The sequence below is a fragment of the Harpia harpyja genome, chromosome 13 (genome assembly GCF_026419915.1).
Source record: "Harpia harpyja isolate bHarHar1 chromosome 13, bHarHar1 primary haplotype, whole genome shotgun sequence".
Classification (NCBI taxonomy): Eukaryota; Metazoa; Chordata; class Aves; order Accipitriformes; family Accipitridae; genus Harpia; species Harpia harpyja.
The window spans coordinates 12152411-12173365 of record NC_068952.1 but is presented as its reverse complement, the minus strand read 5'-3'; the positions used below and the strand labels follow the sequence as shown (position 1 = coordinate 12173365).

The window sequence follows — 20955 nt, the reverse complement described above, 5'->3', positions numbered from 1 at the left end:
AGCTCGCGGGCGCTAACGCGGCTGCCGGCGGCCTCTCCCCCCCCCCCCCCGCCCCGGAGCGGCTGACAGGAGCCGGGGCCCGCGGGCGGCGTTGAGGAGAGCGGGCGGCGGCGGGCCCGGCCGCGGGACTCACCTCCGGCAGGGCGGCGGAGCGGCGGCGGAAGCGGCGGCGGGGCTGGGGGAGCTGGGCCCTGCGGTGGCGGCAGTCCCGGCTGGCGGCGGCGGCTGGCGGCGGCTCATGGACCCGGAGGTGGCTGGCCCGGCCGCAGCAGCTCTACTCCCCCTGCGGCTCCCTGCGGAGAGAGGGGGGCGGCGTGAGCGCGGGGGCCGTCGGGCGGGGAGGCGGGAGCGCCGGGCCGGGCGGGCAGGCGCAGACCGCGGGTTCACCTCAGTTCTCCCACGCCGGCGGCCGGGCCGGGCCGGGCCGGGCCGGGCCGGGCCGGGCCTGGCACCCCTTCCCTTACCCTCCCCTCCGTGCCTGCTCGGCTCGGCTCGGCACGGCGCTCCGCGGGCGGGACCGCGCCGATCACCCGGTCCCGCAAGGACAGGCGGGTGCCGCGGGCGGGGGGAGGACCCTGCACCTGTTGGGGGCGGGGGCCCGGCCCGGCCCGCGCAGGGTCCGTACCTCGGCACCGCCGCGTCCGTCCCCGCTGCGGGCAGCGCCGGCCGCCCGGGGTTCATGCCGGCCGCTGGGGCCGCGCTCCCCGCCCCCGCCGGCTGCGTGTCCGCCGTGACCGCCCGCTCGCTCGCTCGCAGCCGAGGAGCGGGGCTGGCGCTGCAGCGAGCGCCGCCCCCCGCCGGAGAGCGCGGGCGGCTGCGCCCCCCGCCCCCTCAGAGACACACACACACACACGCTTGGCAGCCGGGAGCGGAGCGGGCTCCGCCGCCCGGCTGTCGGCTCCCCCCGCCCCCGGCAGCGCCTCCCGACCCTACCCCCGCTCCGCGGAGAGGGCAGAAGCAGGGGCTTCTGCTCCCGTGCCGGAGCCCGGGACGGGCCGGGAGAAGCGCGGCCCGCCCCCCCGCCTTGGCAACCGACTGCTTCAGTCCTCCTTCGCAGGAGGGTTTGGGTTAAAGTTGGGTAACGGGGGAAAGTGGAAGAGGGGACACGGGCACAGGTCCCCTCAGCACGACCAGAACGACCCTTCTGGCCCGGACAGCAACAACACGTCTTGTTTTGTCGCTGTAGTCCTAAGTCCCTTTCATGTGCTTTTTATAGATCAACATTTCCAGCCTTTTCCTTCTCTCTCACCCTTCCCCTGCAGCCACAAACACCGTCTTCCACTTCAGAAAAGCCCCTGTGGGGGTCTGCCATCTACAGTGACACTTGACCCCAGCCAGAAGCAGCCGAGGGGGGAGACTTCACAGCCCCCTCTAGACAACCTGCAGGCACCCCCCCAAAACTGCTCCAGGGTGAGGAATTTTTGCCTTCTGCGTAACTGCATCATCCCTTGTGGCAAAACAGGACTGTTGCCTCCCGTCTTCTCTGTAACGCCTGTAGAGACCTTGGAAGAGCACTGCCAGACCTCCTTCAGCCTTCTCCAGACTGACCAGGCCCAGTTTCTGCAGCTTAGTTTAACTATTATAATACCTGCTCTAAGCAGAATGGCTTCTGCGAGTGATTTTAACTGTAGGTTCTTAAGGAATAGAAGCAGATTTAAAAAACGACTACACTTTAGAAGGAGACATGCTAGAAGGATTTTTATGCTGAGGGGAAAAAAAGGGGGGGGGGGAATATTCAAATTGTAATACTTAGAATGAAAAACGTATCGCTTTCACATACAAACCATGCCACGCATAAAGCTAGTCCACTGTTTCCTAAACAATGAGTCTTCAGAGATGACTGTACCATCAACAAAATTAAATCCCAACCTCCATTGCAGGAAGAAAACAAAGTTGTTATTGCAGATAAATTTCATTTGAGAATCTAAAAACATAAACAACTGAATAATGCCATCATGTTCTATCTGAGCACACAAAACTGCTGACCTTCTTCACAAAAAGGATGTCTTACATAAGTGTTTCCAAGTCTGCGTGTTTTTCTATGTTATTTTTATTACTAGGTTAAATCTGACAGTTGCACTCAGTAATCATTATGGAGTCAGCTTGAGCTGTTCTGAAGTGTTACCAGCTTCAGTAAGACTTGGGTTGGTTTTGTGTTTAAAAAAAAAAACCAAAAAAACAAAAAAAAACCAAAAACAATCTCATGCGAACAACTCTGGGCATACACTTGAACTTATTCTCAGCAAAATTTTGCTCCAAAATCCTCAGGTAGGAAAAGGACAATTTTTAGGCCATAATTAAAGTTACATTTTAATTTTTACATCCCAACAGCAAAATGAAGCCTTGCTTATATATTATTCCAAGATAAAAACATGAATTATAATTAATTTTTATACAATTTGGTATCTCATAATAATTTTATTCACACTGTACAATTTGGAATAATATTCTGAAATCTGATGCATCAAAATGAGGGACTGCAGAAATTATGTTAGACAACTAATGAATTAGGCAATTTATATTGCAAAAAGGAATTGTACATGGGGAAGCAGGCATACAAAGCATTCTTTGTCAGAGTGACTGCCTTAAAGCTTAGGAAGCTGTGGTTTAGCATTTTGCTGAATGAGCTAGTAGCAAAGACCCGCCCCTGTTCCTCATTTCCTGGTCTTCACTTGGACAACCCAAGTCCTAGGAAGCATCCACAACAAAATACCCTTTATGGATCTTGAGACGCCTGCTGTCATCTAGTCTGAGCCTTTGAAGAATCCTTTCTAATATAAACTAACACATACATGTATATATGTGCCATTACTGCAAACAAAAAGAACAAAACAACTAAGCAGTAGAAATTTTTTTCATTTGGTCAATAACTGTTAACGCTGAAGCTCAGAAGTTTCACAACTGGTTTTTGGTTCTGATTTTTTTTTTTTTTTTTTTTAAATTCTGATTTCTGGAAACAATTCCTCAATCTCTGAGCTTCATGAGCTTTCATTATATATTGTCATTTTACTATCACAAATGCAAAAAAGACAAAAGATTAATATAAGCAACTCTCAATTTGTGGCCTTTTTAACCATTTCTCTGAAGTTTACGTACTTTTTGAGTGAATACCCCCCTGTGACTATGTCTTTTCAGCCTTGTGGAAATACTGACAGGGATGTCACTACTGATCATTGTAAAAATACATTTTAATGTCCTTATTAATTGGTAGATACAGATACTAACATTGGTAATATTAGGTGATCAACTGATGTCAAGGATTGCTGGAGCAGGTAATTAAATATTGGAGTTGTCTCCCACTCACCTCCAAAAAAAGCTACAGACCAAAACCACAGAAAAAGGTTAGACTTATTCCTGCCTATAAGAAGGAAAAACATGTTATTACTGAGGTGGGGAGGTTACACAGTAATGAACAAACACATTGTTACATTCAGTTACTTTAAAAAGTTATCCTAAATAGCATATAGGTTACTGCAAGGGAGCTGCACAGTCTGGAAGATTCTTAATTCACAGGCTGGATTTGATCACTGCATCTGGCTGCAAGATTCAAGTCAGGTTTTAGTAAAACTCCTTGAGAGACTTTTGAAGCAGATAACATTTTTTGTCTCTGGGTACACTTCAAGAAGAGATTAGCCACTGTCATTTTCATACGCTATAGTTCAATGGCACATATTTGCATTCCAACTTGCTGTAACATTAGAGCTGCCTGCAAGCATAGCTGTGAGGAGGGAATGCATTGCAGACATTCAGGTAGTCCACGAGTCACAGAGGCATGGATAACCATAATGAAATCCAGGTTCAAAGCTGTAAACACCAAACCAACTAAAAGATTTGTTTCTGGACTTCAGAAACAGCAAGTTTTGGAATGCTTTTGAACCTCTGCCTGGGTCAAAAATGGGGAAACAAAAAGCTGCTCATTTGTCCCAACCAGATTCCACAGTTCTCCCTGCTTGCTTTCCTTGTAGCAAACTGAAGTCACAGATGCCATATGGTTGTAGAAAAATGGGTTAGGAGGATGCACTTGTGTGCTGATGACACTAAAACCAAAATGGCCTTTAAAAATCATAAAGGCCTGTCGTACAGAGAACAAAGGCAAGAAAATAGCCTGAGAAATCTCAGAAATTCTACTGAGCAGAAAACTACTGTTTCCAACCTCTTAGAGCAACTTGCTACTCAGGAAATTGTATAAAATTTTATTAAAAAAAAAATAGTATGACAGAAAAGATGAAAGTAGACAAAACTGCCATGAGGAACTACAAAGATGGGAGCATGTGCAGAGCACAGGCTGTTGGAAGATGCATAACATGAAATAGGGCATATTCATAAATCCATAAAGTATCTGAAGTAAGTAGTTAGCATTGGATTTGGAAAAATAACAGTTTAAAGAAACACCAAGAAGAACTTAACAACTCTGTTTTCTATAGACTGCCATAAAAAAAGAAGGGAAAAGAACTGGTAAGAAAAAAAACCCCAAACAACAAAACAAACAAAAGGGAGGAAGTTGTGGGCAGTTTAAAAAAAAAGGTATAATTAAATTTTAACTTCTGATTCTGAGCTGCTTTACAGACACAGGGCTCAGTCCCCAACCAAGCTCCCTTCCCTTGCCCGCACCCCTCAGATCCCACATGCAATATTGCTCACCAAGATCAGCCAGCTGCAGACAAGTCAGCCTTGCCAGTTCTTACGGTTCTAACATACAGAGTTTTTGTCATTTTTGCCCATTTTCTCTAATATTTTAAGCTCTTGGATGACAGCCTAAGTTTTTTCACATTAAAAAATTATAGGCCTCAGAGAAAACATGTCATAAGTGTGACCAAAAATCCCCCCCCCCCCCCCAGCTTGAGTTGACATCAGACCTCAGACAGTGTTAGTTCTAGCAAGACTGCAGGATGCCAAGTTAATGCCTTGAGTTGTTTCAGGGTAATTTTTTTCCTGGGAGAAGGTGGCAAAGAAGATTTCCCCATTTTAAACAAACAATTTCTATAAACACAAAACCAAATAAACCAAAGAAACCAAAAAGTTATTGCCAAGGTAAAAGAGACTAAACAATCAGAAGGTATTTCTTTTGAGTAAATAAAAACAGCATTGAAGTAGCAGTGTCATGTTTGACCCCAAATCTCTTTTGGTTTTTTTAATCAGGAATCATTAAATCATTATGCAAGTTGGATTGTTACATAGTTGTTTGAGTTAATACTTCATTCCAAAATTTTTGTAAGCCTAAATGAGACCAAGTAAACATTTTATAACCAGGTATTATTGCACTTGTAATTTGGCTCTAGGGAGTTTTATATAGTTAGACACTGACAGAAGAACAAACTCTGACTCCAGTGAGGAAGCATCCCCTCACCTTCCACTCCAGTGCAATGCTTGAAATTCTGTCCGCCAAAGTAAAAATCAAAATTCGACACGCAGCTTCTGGGGAGAACAAGCTGAGCCTGTAGCCAAGGAGGCTACATGACATGGAAGACACAGGTACACTAGATCAGTACGAGTACACATTATCAAGTGTGCTACTGGGGAAGAGAGAAGACTACTCACATCTAATGCTGGGTCTGCCTACAGTCCCATCACTCCGCCTAGTTAAGTCCTGCAGCAAAATGGATCTTTATACAGCAAGAAACCTCAAGAACATGTGTTCTGCACTCTCCCTGCTCTGTAGTTTAGATTGAGCTCATCTGTTGGATTACTGCTGCTCAATTTAATTGGCCAACATAGTTGGGTGCTTTCTACAGCAATGTATTTTTGTCCTGTTTGATAGCTAATTCTTATTTATCATGTGTTTTCCAATGGTTTCCTGAGGCCAAGGCAGTGTCAAAATAGATTTGCTGGGTATGCACACATATAAAGTGACAGTTCATAAACTTTTTCAGGTGAAGGTTATATTCTAAAATTTAGAAGTACTCTGTTATTTATGATTTGTCAAGGATTTGTTTTTAACTATTTTTAGACACATAATATGTATTTTATGTAGCATAAAAGCCATGTGATAACCAGTATCTGTACTACTTTCACCACAAAGAATCTAAAGAGACTCTAAATATAAGCTACAGAGGCAGACCAAGCCATATGATGCCTCAGTCGAGGCCATCCTGATGTCCCAAAAGAACTTGGGTAGATTCATGTCTGAATGTACTTTTTCTACAGCATAGCAAGACCAAGTCAAGGAAGTGTAGAGCTGGCTAAGAATAGGACACTTAATCTTTGTTAATGACCTTCGCCATTTGTATGAAAGGTGAAAAAACAGAATACATCACATTTGAACAATTTGCCAAGACTAGTAGAAGGTGAGGTAGATATAACCATCTCTCCCTTTCTTCTACCAGCTATACGCAAATTTCCTAATTTTCCACTTAGGCAGAGCTTGTTAGCCTTTACAACAAGGCCGCTCTTGGATTTTCCATCTCAACCTGTTTTACATTAAATGTATACATCATCTTTATAATTTTTTTGGTTGCTTTTGGTCTAGTGTATCAGGAATATAAGGCCTCTTGTTGCAGCTACATGTTCTGTAACTCATATGCAGATCCAGTAGGATTACTTGTATTTCACAGTTGTCCAAATCAATACCACCTTCAAAAATGGAGAGGTTAGCTCTCAAAAAAAAATAATGTTTTAAACAGCTAAACCCATCCAAAGATATTTCAATGTCCTTAAAAATGCAGAAGTTAACTTGAAGTTCCCTTTTCTAGTTACAATTTTCGTAAGGGTATAAGATAAGCAAGAACTTAGCATTAACCATAGAGGGACAATGCCTTGAGTCTCAGATTTGTGATTTTTTGTTTGTTTCAACAAAATACACATTTTGATGTGACTCTCAACATTGCAGTAACCCAATATATACATCTCCCAAGAGGAAAAAAATTGTTCCTGCTATTACAATGCCATCTCATACCATACTAAACTTTACCATACCAACACCTGTAACTGTGAGCTGAATAATTCAGATGTTTTGAGGTGTTTAATTTCTCATTAAAACTAAACTGATTACTTTGACAGAGACCACTTACTAAAGATAGATAACAGATACACAACAATGCAACCAGATGGTCAGCGAGCAACACTTTCATTTGTTAGTGCATGTAACATGTTTCTGCCATACTGTGTGTATCAATCAATGGGCTGCTTAAGTAGAGCACAACAAAGCTGGGTTCTCATCTCAGTTACATGGGTGTTTTTCACCCATTGACACTACTATCATCAAAGGTAAGTTTGAGCTGAGGGTTTGCTTTTGGTTTGTCTGGGGCCTATTTGGTTTTTTTGGGGTTTTTTTGTTTTTTTTTTTTTTTTTTCTAAAGAAAAGAGCTCTAGAGTTACTCCAACCACTCACTGAATCTTTAACCTCTGTATTAGCTTGGTTATGAAATTTTTTATCCATGACATTGATTTAGTTCAATCATATCTACAGAATCATGTTACTTCAGGCAATGATGATATGCTGATTTTATATAAGCTTGCACTTTGCAAGATTTTTATAAGCCCATAAAGTTTGCATATGGAAGCATGGTACAAACACAAAGATGAAGCCAACCCATCTTTAGGCAGATGGTACTCGTAACATTTTCTAGCTATCACACTGTTTTGCAATTAGCCATTTTAAAGAAAGAATGTAGTAAAAATGGGGACTTGACTGTACTGAATAAATCTCTAATATTTTTCTCCATCTGTACTGGCAAATTAAGCACTACACTGCATGGTCCCAATCATAAAGATCACATGCTGCGAGGTCAGTCATCAGATGAAGCTCCTATTTTCTTCAAACTCGTTCAAGTTCATTTCAATATTTACCAGACTGACTGACTTGGGTTTTGGTAAACTCTTATCAACATCAAGTCAATGTTTGTAGATCAAACTGCAAATACAAGACAACTAAATAAATACTTATTGCTGTTAAGATGATTCTTACACTAATATCCTTAGTGAATACCTTGTTATAAAATTCAGACTACTTTACCCTTCTCATGTTTGTTGGATTCTGTATCATTACAAGCTAAAATTAATATTGATGTTTCAGAAAAGTGGTGTTTTCTCTAGTTGAAAAAAGAAAGTAAAGAGTCCAATGTAACAACAACAGCCACCTTTATGAGGGAGTCTATTTGTCCGTGTGCTGAATTCCAGTGACTTCAAACAGCACTGTGCAAAGTGCAAAGATTCATCCCATTTGAGCTGACTGAAGAACTGGGGACAAACTAATCAGGTCTGATCCAAGGTCCACTGAGCATTTCTAGGAAGTAGGTATTGTAAAATAAATACCATCACTGAAATTTGATTGGAACCAAGGTCTATTAAAAAAAAAAAAACCAAACCCCAAAAAACCCCACACTTCATCTTCCCTCCCCCAACTTAGCACAGCATGCAGCCTCCTTGTCTTATGATGCCGTATGCAGCTTTGCAACTCTTTTACTTAGGTTCCTCAAGACGATGTTTAACGTGGTTACTGTAAGACAGTAATGATGAGTATGTCCATGCTGCAGGCTAGTTACGCAGTTTTTGCACAAGCAGACTGAAGAAATAGCGCAGCACTGGGAAATCCAAAAGGAGAAGTCATGTCATAATTTGCATTTAAGCTACATTCACCAACATCCTCTGCAGTCTCACTACCTGCTTGTTTCATGGCTGAAAACAATACTGCTGTCTCTGCTGAATGTAGTAGAATACTGTTGTCTGTTGTTAACAGCAATTAATTATTTCCTTGGGAAAAGTTCAGTTAAAGCTATGGCTGACATTGGTTAATCGGTAATCATTAAGTTAGATAATGCTATTAGACATTAAAAGGTAGCCTGCTTTTTTTTTTTTTCCCCTCCAGAGTTAAAGATGTAGGAGGAGGTTGAACTCCTTATACATCTTAGCTGTAGTTTCACATTAAGTTTATAATCCTAAACCAGGGACAGTCCCAACGTGCATTGGAGGGTGAGGAAGGGAGGAGGCTACATTACAGCTGCCATGTCATATGACTGGCATCAACAAGGCCCCTTCCCATCCTCCCCACAGCAAATCCAAGCTAGGCCACTTTATCCCGATTTATACTAGCCAGCAGCAGACTTAAGCAACAGTCATCATCAGTTGAAGAGGAATTTTAATCTAGAGAGATGAAATTAACGCTTTTATGTACTTCTTACCACAGACATACAAGACCAGTTTCCTTAAGTCTGTGTCACAGCACAGACATGTTTGTAAGGGACAAATACTCCATATTTTCATGCCACAGAGTCAAGTGCTGCCCAAAAGCTCCGCAGGTTGGCAGGTGCATTAAGTGCTGGAAATTGTTCTTCCTAAAATACCACAATTGTTTATCATTAGTGCTATTGATGCATTTCAACTTAATAAAATGTTATAAAAGCCATTACACCATTGTTAACTGTGGCTAAGAAAAGCAATCCTAGTGGCATGGATGAATCCTGCCAGACCACGAGGGATTATACAGCTTGATTTGCTCAGCCTAAGTCTCATAACAAAAAGGCAGAGGGAAACAAAACTAAGGTTTCAAAATGATCAAGACATAACTGTAATGCTACTTTTGCTTAGATTTACTGATCTACTATGCCTTTAGGAAAAAAATCATTAAAGAACATAAAAACACAACAGAAACTCCCTTTACTACACAGAAGTGATGCAGGGGGAAAAGAAAAAAACCCATTCAAAGATCTGCTAAACTATTATCCCTTTCCCCCCCTTGTATACAAATAGTCTGCCCTCAATAGTCCCAGTTTCACTGAGCTCCTTTGGACACACATACACCCTTGTTGATCCCACTTGGCCCAGGCTGTGGCTGATCCAACCTACCAGTGTTTCATGCCTAGTGCCTCACACTGTCTCAAATGTTGCAGTTTCTTTCACTGAAGTCCCAGCTTTCACCTCTTACTGCTCTACAGCCCCAAGGGTTCGAATGCAAGCTGGCACCAAAAGAGCCCAGAGCAGGAGGAGGCAGAAGAGCACAACCTGGTCTGACGGCATATATGAGTAGGACATAGTTCCTGCAGCACACTTACCCCAGGACAGTCACCATGATGTTCAGGTGGGGATGCATCCCCAGCTTTGAGGGTTAAAAAATGGTAGTTAAATGAAGTTGTGAGGTTGATAAGTGAAGTCTGCTTATTGGTATAACTCAGGTCTTTCCACTTGCTTCCACTGATAATCATCAAGACTGACAGACAGCGGTGAAAGCCACTATAATTAGATTGGGGGGCAGGCAGAAGAAAAGGAAAAGAGGAAACAGGCTGATGTGTTGAGGTTCTGAAAAATTATCAAACAAGATGTACCTTGTGTTAATGCTGAGTGGTAAAACAATACATCACAGCAAATTCAGTATCAGAGAACCATAACTGCTTATCACACTAAGCTGTGAGAACTTTGTACTGACTTAATTGAGGTCAAGATTTAATTGCATGTCTTTTAGATAACATTTCTAAATGGCAGCATCTGTCTCAAGAGAAGACATTAATTCAATCCTCTTAGGCCAAAAAATTACAGAGAAGCAGAAAGTTCCAGTCAGAGCAAGAATATAAAAAAAAGTAAAAAGTTACCTTGTCATAAAGTGCATCTTGACTGGCAAACTGTAAGTAAGGATCAAACCAGTAATATAGTGGGGAAATAGCTAGATACAGCAAAGTGTAGGCATAGGCATTTAACTTACTATTCAATGTTCTTTTCTCTGTGCTTGTGTATTCCAGGGGATTCTTGCCTCCCGAAACCAGCCTAGCATCCTCTTTTCCATTGTTAATACTCAGCGATGACTGGAGTTAGACCCTTATTAAAGCAAAGCTACTAAAGATAAACACAAAAATAAAATCCAGCAGTTGAAGAACAAATTGTATTGGATTTGTTACAGCTTGTTAGTAAGGATTGTCAAGCTTGAGTGGTGAAGAAACAGGACATACTAGGGGGCAGTACTTTAATTCCAGACTATCTTGGTGCCTGAGATTACCACCTGATAGCTTAGTAGGGAGCAACCCCTAGCTAGAGCAATGTCTTGGACATGGGAATCTGCAGGAGGATCTACCATGCCCAGCTATAAACCAGTTTTTTTCCTGAAGGCAGGGAGGAGCGGAAGCAGAGGCTCGACACCTTCTAGTCCTACATCAGCTATTGCTCTCTTACGCTGGGTTGGAGGCCAGTAATTTGGAATATGCAAATTACATTACACAATCCACTCCCTACAACATATACTCTTATTGTGGTAACTTCCATCTCCGAGTGGAGGTAGTATAGTTGTTGTTACATACCTTAAATACTGATCATCTCTCCCCTAAGGACGGGGTACACATTACAAACAAACAAAGAAAAACCCCAAAATAACAGCAGTTATTAGATAAGGCCACAAAACCATTCCCTGGGCTTCACTCTCATAGATGGCAGAGGCAGTATCTACAGCTGCAAGCAAGCATAAGTTATGCGAGTCCCCATCTATAGCAGAAAGGCTCACATTCCCGGTGAGGAAATGCACTTAGATCTCTGCTATTCATTATGCTGCCAACCACATTAACACTTGCTCCTGGCCACTAAATTTTCCCAGTGAAATGTAAGCAAGGAAGAAAGCAGCCCTAACACAGCCTGGTCAGGCACAGGCTGTTGCTCACTGTAAAGCAGCAAGGGTGATCCCTACTGTTACCCCAACACACACACACTATTTCCTAGCTCCCTCTGCTCTTCCTTCTCTCTGACATAAATTCCCAAGTCTCACAACTTTTGCAAAGATAATTTAAGAGAATGACAAAAAGAATCACTAGGTATATTTGGAAGGACTGGGTGCAAACACTGTTGTACAGGATGACCTGTTAGAAGCTATGGGTTATGTCTTGAGGAGATGGATGAAAAGATGCAAGTTAGCAGCTGGATAAAGTCACAAATGAGTAGAAATGCACTTGTGAATTTGAAGAATGAAGGCAATAGATTGTAGGGAAAAAAGTTAATCAAGTGTTTATATAAGGTCGCTCAAATACATTACATAATACACTCTGGAGAAGCCTAAACCATTGCAGGAAGTCAGGAAGATTTGCAAATCACTACTTGAACCAACACACCCAGAGCAGTCATTCTTCACCAGTATTTACCAAAGGCCTTAGAAAACACCACTACTTGACTTCATAATCAAAACAAAAAGATAAAAAGTGACTTGCAATCTTGTAGTCCAGAGATCAGCAGCTGCCAAAACCTCACAGTCTCTAGCCACTATCTTTAAAACCAGATGACAAATGAAATATCCTTACAAAATACAATGGATTAATATTCTGTTCTGATAGGAAAGTATTAAGTGTCACAGGAAAAAAAAAATATATTTGCTATTTTAGTTGAAAGCCTGTATTTTTCAAATATTACCACTGCTTTTCAGTAGAATCTCTACTTAATTAACCCTTTCTTTCTAGGTCTCTGTGCCCGTGTTCACAGAGCTCTCTTCCTCCTGTGAGCTATGTTGCTGGGATCCCACCAAGCCTGTAATAGCTGATCTGGTTCTCAGTGAATTTCAGTTGAATCATTATAAAAATCCTGCAGGGTTTCTACAAAGGTCATCACAATGTACACAGATGTACATTCATTTATATCCTTTCACCATGCAAGATAAACAATAGGAATTACTGATTAAAAACAGTTCATGTGAACCCAGGTATTATATATACACCAGAGAAGACTTTTATATAATCTGATTGTACTAGTCAGTGACTTCATTATGCAGGGAAACATGAGCTGGAATACTCAGATTTTTCAGTCCAGTCTACAGTTTCACTTACAGAGCCATTTGCATGCATTCAGTTCTAGGCTAAGTCCACTCCTAACTACATCTGTTGTCTGCAAACAGAGTTCAACAGAGTTGCCTACATAAATGCAAAAAAATAAAATTTGGAATTTGTGATACAATGCCATTGGATTGGTCATTAAGAAAAAAATAATCAAAAAACGAGCACAGGACCACGTAAATTCCAGCTATTGCTACCAGCTAGATTAAAAAGGATGCTTATGAACAAGATTCTAGTTTAAGCAATTCAGAAGTACTTAAGAAAAAGTCAACTTTCTCTTTGTCCCTTCAATGAAGCTATACTATCAAAGGATATTCTGGATCCTCTCTCCAGTGTGCCTCCCTAACACAGCTAATGCTCTTTGCAAGCCACATTATGAGTATTCCGTTGCAGGCGTGATGTTTGCTTTGTATTTATTGATTATTGCTTCAAAGACCTAAAGCAGGGAATTTGTTCAGTAGTCCTGTTTTTTATTCCTCATTCTAAATTGTTACATTAGACTTGATCATCAAGTACACTTAAATTAGTCTTTAATCAGTAAGTTTAATTACTTAACATATGCTATTTGAGTGTATTTATTAAATGCACTGTTAACATCTCTTCCCCCCCAGAAACTCAACTACCTCAAGGTCCTTTTCAAATTTTTAGAATTCATCTTTAATCTTCGCTATTACAGAAGTACAAATTTGTCCAATTTTTCTTTTATCTTCCACCCCCCTTCAGAGTAGCAGTTGCTTACACACACATACACACAAATACTTTGAAGACTTAAATTCTTTAAGAAAAGGTACAAAGCTTTCATGCATCTCCAACATACTTTAGCAAGTGGAATGCTCACTCAACTGTAGCTCCTTCTACTCCTAGGTAGTCCAGATGATTAAAGAAACAATTTAAATAATTACATCATTAATCACAAGTAGCATTCTTTGCAATGACTGGATTCTTTGCCATTGCCTGGACAACACAGGTAAATATTTCACTGCATCAGGTTGTATGTCCTGCCAGGCTTGTAATTGAAGTGGCCTGAAAGTTTTAATATTTTAGAGTGGCACAAATGAGTCATGGTCTCGACTGCCTCTGCTGAGCATGAATTATGTACCTCATTTTAACAGAAGTCCAATACAGAACTATAGCAGAGATCCTGTGCCCTGTGTCAACCCTACTACAGCATTAACAGGATTTGTCCTACATTGAAGGAAACTTGTGTCTACAGTCCGTTTTGCAATTTGATTCCTGTGAATGGCTTGTGAATCCATTTAGACTGTCAAGTAACCAAATCACTGGCAAACAAGTTATGTCTCAGGCAGCACAGCTGTAGATTTCTGCTCTCTTGCTGGACAAGGCTCTTTCCATCTGTCCTGTAATTTCAGCCGTCAATTTCTCATTACCAACACCACAACTAGTACTAAGAATGGGTACAAATGAATCAGTGCTCAAACAGCTAAACTGCTATGACTAACCCAGGCTCCGTATCTTCTTCAGAAAACTGGTCAGAGTCTTTCCTTGAAGGTAAAGGATAAAATGGGTTATGTTTTCATACCCAGTGATCTCAATATTTCAAAACTTTAATTTACTGAATATGTAACTTTATTAGTGGTAATCATTTCTGTGAGCACAATCAGAGGGTGTTGAGTTTTTTTTCCTCTTCCAAAAGGCGGAGATGAGGAAATAAAACAGGTGATAATTACAGTGATACATTTTTAAATTGCTAACTCGCAATCAACTTTTGTCAACTTGCAAGTCTCACTCAAGTGCTTCCCACCTCCCACTCACACTTCCTTTTCTACAGGTTTGAGTGGAAAACACTTGGCTTGTAAAACTTCTATTAAGTTCCTAGTCTACTGTTCCTTTACTCCTTGAATGGCCAAATGTCAGGCACAGCCCAGCAAGACCAGGCATTTGAAGGCCAAATCAAAGTCTTGAATTGTCTAACAACACTGTTGGAAGGACAGATTTTACTGAACATTTGGTTCTCGGTATTTTTTAATCTTTTTTTTTATTATTATTTAAGCCACACTTCCTGGAGTTGAGTACTACAAATAAAAATGAAGAATGATATTATGCAAAAAATGATTTATGGTTATCATGATTATGGAGAAGCAGCTGAAAGTAAAAGCTAAAGAGATTAAAAGCGGCATTTTTAAAACTCATTCAGATTGCATAGCAGAGTATTTGAGGTGGCCAATGCCAACTTCTCCCTGGGCTGCCTTGGGGCTGCTGGAAGCAGTCTAAGATTTACAGCAGGAAGAGGGCATCAAGCTTCCAGCAGCTTTTCATATCAAAGAATATTCTCATCTCTGCCAGCAGAAGATAAGTGGTCAGACATAGATGAGAACTCATGAATCAGAAAAACTACATTACATCATGGGTAAACAGTGGCTGACTTGGCCGTAGATTATTAGCCTGTAAATGCTGTTATTAGCCACAACAATAAGGGTAGTGCCCAGAAAGCAAAAAGCCCAAGAGAAGCAGAAAGGCACATTTCAGGTGGTTAAGCAGGCACCACAGAGGACTCTCCCATCTGTCTTGTCACAGCAAGAGCTCACTATGTTTATACTACAGAATGGGCTTCACTAAAAACAAATTTTAAGCTACCATATCCCTCTTGGTAAGCTGTTTTCTGGTGAGGTAGTGTTTACATATGTACATAAATATATTCAGTGAATCACCAACATTCCCATCTGCCATTTAGTACACTCATATCATTAAAGGACAGAGCTGAACATGAGTACCTGATCTGCCACACTTTTTTTGCTGAGAAAAGTTTCCATTAAAAAAAAAAAAAAAGGGAGAAAGATTGATTCATCAGCATGGCATTTTAAAATAGTTTCTCAAATGCATTATTGCCATGCGAGTTCTGCACTCGTTTTGTTATCTTGCCAAGTTGAACTACGGTAGGTATTGCAACACAACAGTCATGGGTTGGGACCTCCTTTTTCCTATACAAAAAGAAAAAAATATCCATCCACAAAACAGCACAGTATTTTGTACTTCCATAGGACCAATGAATTTCTAAAACTCTGAACAGCAAAGCATAAGGAATTAGGGTTTTGTTTTGTTGGTTTTGGGTTTTTTGTTTAAATGGGAAAACCAACACACAATAACTAGGTGCTTTTCTTAGGGTCAGGCCAAAATATCAGGAAGACAACTAAACTTAAAGCCTTCAAGCTATCTGTATGTTTCACCTATATTGCCCCACTCCCCCCAAAAATAAAAATCAGAGTATATTTTTGTTCTTAACCTAGTGTACACATGCTAACAGAAATACAAATCTCTCCAGGGGATCCATCATGTGGGTTACACTACCCAGATACACTCAGAATTAATCCTCTCAGAAATTCCTACCCAACTCACAAAGACTTTGTCCACACTATCATGCAAACAGACGAAACGAGGAAAGGTTCTGCATCTCTCTCTCTCACAGGACACAGAAGACTATCAGGTAAATCTTCTCCTCTGCAAGTATGAAAATGCACATCAGTTCTTCACTGGTGACATACAGACACAAAGGAAATAAACTATCAGAGTTTGTACATTGCAGACAGGATCAGTTCACACTGCTTACGAAAAAATGGGATGGCTTCACTATATGAGTTACAACAATTAGCATAATTAACTAGAATAGCTTTTGTTCCTCCCTCATGAAATGAGGGAAAGAGACTTTCTGAAGAGGTCAGACAACATTTTTTGTGAGTTATTACAACTCCTGGAATTTCCTATCTGTCTGAAGTGGGTGACTTAGCTCCAAGAGGTCTCCATCCACGTTGCTTTTCACTTTACTCAGTGGACAATGATCTAGTTTGAACATTGTCATTTGCACAGACCAATTTCTGCAAATACATACCCATGAAACTAGTGCCAGTGGATTTCAGATTAAGTGATAAAAGCCTGGCTTTAGCCAAAATTTCAAAGTTGTTCATGTAGGAATAACACCAGTATAACTAAAAAAATGTGCAGTCAGAACCTTGACATCCACATACTTCTGGATTTTGTGAAACAAGGCGAGTCAGACAGCTGTCATCACTCACAACTGTTAGCAACTGCCCACATACATTGCTGGCAAATCAGGACATATTCAAGCACACCTCACCCACTCCAGAGCAAAGACTGACAACTCACTGCAGGCTTGGCCTCATCCACTGCTCCACAAGGGCATTTCTTCTCTTCTGCTGCCTCACTCATGGGCCGTGACTCACAGCAGATGGGAAGGCCAGACAGCTGGCTGGTAACTACTGCAGTGATCTCTGCCCTCTCAAACTGTCCATGCAGAAATGCCGCAGTTCAGATGTATGTGAACAGATTGTTCCCTCCAGACTTGTGTAAAATACAGAAATATACCACAGATGCATAGTCAGTCAGTCCAACAGTTGATTATTACTTGTAGGACACGATACATCTTCCCCAGCACCTTCCTTGTACAGGCTCTGTTAATCGAGTTGCTCCACAGTCAGCCAAGACAAACCTGCCAATTCAGCTGAAAAAACAGCCTAGCAAAATGAAACTGTTTTAACTGGATAAACTCATGATCTGACACAAAGAGCAAAGACTGAGGCAGGAATAAACAGCAGAGAGCCCCTTTCAGCAACACCACACACCTAGACTGTGTTAAATGAAGCATGAAACTGTACCCTGAAGATTCACCCATCATCTTTGCCAGAGTCCACCCATCCACATACCATTCAGTTTATATTTATCACAGACAGTCTCTTCTAGTTCAACCGCTACTCGTTGTTTTTGCCCCGTAGTTAGAAGCTGTGTGTTAAGCATGGACAGCTATTAATTTCAAATTAACAGCATTCCTAAATTTAGTACTTCTAGTAAACAGAGAAGGGATCTCTAAGATGGACTGCCAGCAAGTCACATACTTAAACTGTTGAGCAAAGGTATTTTAAATCAGCCAACCCACACAAGTATTTATTTTATCTTCTTTGGAGCTTTGTAGTCACCACTGATACCCATAAAAAACTCCAATCAATTGCTTTTATTAATCAGAGTCTTAAAAGACTTCTTGAAAACCCCATCAAACTCAAATTTGAGGGAATGTGAATGTAAGATTCCCTATCCACTGGAAAAAAAAAAAGGGGGTGGGGGGGAATGATTTTTAAGACTGTGAAGTGGCTACAGCCTAAGTTTTATTTCTACACAATAGAAGAACTGCAGTATCTCCTTGACTGCTCTACTGGGTCACTGGTTCAGTACTGACAAAAAAAAGAATCAGCTTTTTACTACAGTTAGGTGTCCAATAGACTAAAGCGTTTAAGACATTGCCACAGGCTCTTTCTAGCCTGAGAAATATTTTCCTCTCAAAATTCATTGAACACTCTTCTAACCTTGCCTAAGATCATTGGATCAGGAGGCTGAGGCTAATTGGAAACTCCATTAACACACAGCCAAGCTGTCCTTAATTTCGATAGCATTCCTTTGAGGTGGGCAAGCAAAAGGTAGATAAAGTTTATCCTAAAAGCAAATGAGAACACCAAGAACATACTTCTATTTCTCAGCACTATGCTGGCAATCAGCAGAGTAGAGCAACTTCCTAAAGCGTGCAGAACAACTGGGATGACTGCTCACTGAAATACATGTAATCTGTGATTTCAATAGCAAGTTTGAGCAGCTGCTGTTTGTCAGATGTCCCTTGGACTACAAAGAACTCAGGAGCTATCTAGGGTCACCACTAAGATAGGCCTGCTTCCCAGTAACACAAAACAGGACCTGGCTTAAAAATTCACATGGGGAGAAGGTAACTGCAACACTGCACAATATTCTTGTAAGAAGTGCAATGTAACACTTGTTTTTTCCTTGCTTTCAAGAAGTGCTTTTGTCTCTATCACTCTCTCTGCTTTGGAGGTTAATAGGCCAAGGTTCTGGATAAGTCTCCTTTTGCTTAGCATCTAAGGTTGTGTCCTTAGAGGCATCTACGTGGGTGACACAAGAGCAGCTCCAATAGTGCTGGACGTTGCCTTACAGCAGTCAAGCAAAGAGAATTACCAGTTCTTGGGCCCTACCCAACTCAGAACTGCTTTGTAAGCTTGCAGGGCTCCTAAACCCCCCTCTCTACCCTCCTTTATTTTTCCCCCCCTCTTGCTTTGGACAATGCAGACACCTGACTACACCTGCACTGCCACAAAAGGACCAGATTGTTTGGAGAAGATGCTGATAAAAATTAGAAAGGCACGTGTGTAAATATGCTGACCAAGGAGACAGCAAAGCACTGTAGGCCAGCAGAAAGACAACAACCAGAAAAGAAATATAGCTACTTCGAAGGCAAGATGTTTCCATACTGTGTTGTATGAAATCTCTCTTTCTCTATGTACACAACACACATTGAACATAATTCAAAAGAGATTTTAGGAAGGCAATATAATTCATTCAAATCCTATACATTCCTTCAATAAGTTTTTTTTTAAAACTAAAGTTGTGACATCACTAAAGAAAATAATTTTAAAGTTTATGCATATGTTTAAAGGACTATTGAACTTGTTTCTATACCTGTCCAATTCCTGTACAGTTTCACAGGATTTAAGTCAAAGAGATACATATATCCACTACCAAATACAAAAACCTTAGCTAAAATTAAGGCATTTCAGTCCTCAGGTAAAATGAATGCATATCCAAGGAAACAAAAAATGGGAAGAAAGGGAAGTCTAAGATGCCATGAATACCTACAATGAGTGCAACTTCAGGGAATCACTTATGAAACACACTTAAGTGACCTTAGCAGAAGATTACACTCTAAATTCCAGAGGAAGACAGAATTTGACAGGGGAAATTCCTTCCCTACCCCTTGTTGAGCTCTACATTGCCTTGAGCAAGCGATCAGCCAGGAATCTAGAAATGACACCTTTCTGGTATGTCTGAGCACAGGTTCACAAGAATGTGAGTAGTAAGTACTTCTGAGAGTAACTGGCTACATCATCTACAGAGAAGTCAGGTTAAATTCTAGGCCTAAGCACTAATTACTATTGGCTTAATGCAGAACTGCACGTATTATGAATACCTCCAGTCATCTTAATTTGATCATCTTCACCCTTCCCCAGCCCAAGAATTTATCAAAGTTAGAAGAAAGCATACCTTAACCATTAAGACTAGATAATGATGTAGCTGCCTGCATAAGCCTTTTTGTTGTTTGAATTCTTAGCAGCAGCCTCAAAACCAACATCTAGCCACTGAATATTTTTTCTTTTGCCAGTAAGTGGAAGAGATCTCAATTTTCTTCCATTATCAGTGTGCAGCTATGCTTAGTGATCAAGTTACTGCTTTGTTTAAGAAGATTTAACTTGGGTCCCTATCATAGCATTACTTTCTAGATTCTTTGTTGCACATCTTCAGGTATAGGCACCAGAAACAGGATTCAAAAGCAAGATAACCTCCCTGCTTCTATTAATAGTCAAGGATCACATTCACTGCTGACAGCTCCAACAGCAGCTTTCTGTACGCTGCTGTAACTGTAACACTCTTCCTCACTTCTCTTTGGGCATTTTGAGTCATTGATTTCTATGAAAACCTTGGTTCCTGTTTGCCAAGTGTATTTCACAGTGTATTAGGAATAAAAATACACAATGTTTGAAAACAAACAAAACAAACACCCAAAGAATAACCTCACTACAAACCCCACGTAATGTAAAACACTGTGCTTATGTAAAAGGACCATTTAGTAACAGGTCCAGAGTCTTTCCTGATCAGCACGCCCATGTAACTAACCTGCAAATGAACCAGCATGAGAAATCCTTCAGAATTTGTTAGAAATTCAGATACTTGCACAGGAAGCCACCTTCCTATACAAGCTAATTTCCAATAGATACTACTTGCCATTTTCCAGAAGACATTTACCCTCACCCCACCATCTCCCATACCTAGCATCCAAATTTTCAGACTTGAGTTATTATTTGCCTGCCTCCAAACTTGATACAAGTTCCTGGAGTTCTAGAGGCCTCTCAGATCAGGTGAACAAACATATTTGGAGAAGGAACAATTTTTTCAACTGCAGCAGGGTTAATCTTACTGGCTCGCAGACAATTAAGCCTCGGGCCACGTCAGGGCTTTCCCTGGCTAAATTGTTTTTTCTACTAGGCTTCTCATAAGTTTAGCTATGTACTGTGAACATTGCTTGACTTATGAGAAAAGTCTGCTCCCCAATGGGGAAATTTTGTTTCATTTCTGAGTTGTTTTGGAATGCCGCCATCACAGGTTTCCAGCAACTTACTGGTCAATGACAGAAACACATTCA

At 41.1% G+C, this 20955-nt stretch overlaps 1 protein-coding gene and 1 long non-coding RNA gene across 2 annotated transcripts in view; both read right to left on the bottom strand.

The window, feature by feature from the left end:
- The window catches only part of LPGAT1 (lysophosphatidylglycerol acyltransferase 1), a 68027-nt gene extending 67265 nt beyond the window's left edge, over nucleotides 1-762 (bottom strand). Inside the window, exons 1-2 of the mRNA XM_052805418.1 lie at nucleotides 626-762; nucleotides 134-293 (exon numbers count right to left, since the gene is read on the bottom strand). The gene's annotated coding sequence lies outside the window, so the exon portion shown is untranslated. The remainder of the gene's footprint in view (nucleotides 1-133; nucleotides 294-625) is intronic.
- A 1435-nt stretch (nucleotides 763-2197) lies between these two features.
- LOC128150112 (uncharacterized) lies at nucleotides 2198-20939 on the bottom strand. The gene is made up of 2 exons (XR_008237939.1): nucleotides 9117-20939; nucleotides 2198-3316 (listed from the first exon to the last, which is right to left on the bottom strand). It is a non-coding gene; the product is annotated as an uncharacterized LOC128150112 (long non-coding RNA).
- Nucleotides 20940-20955: the final 16 nt, after the last annotated feature.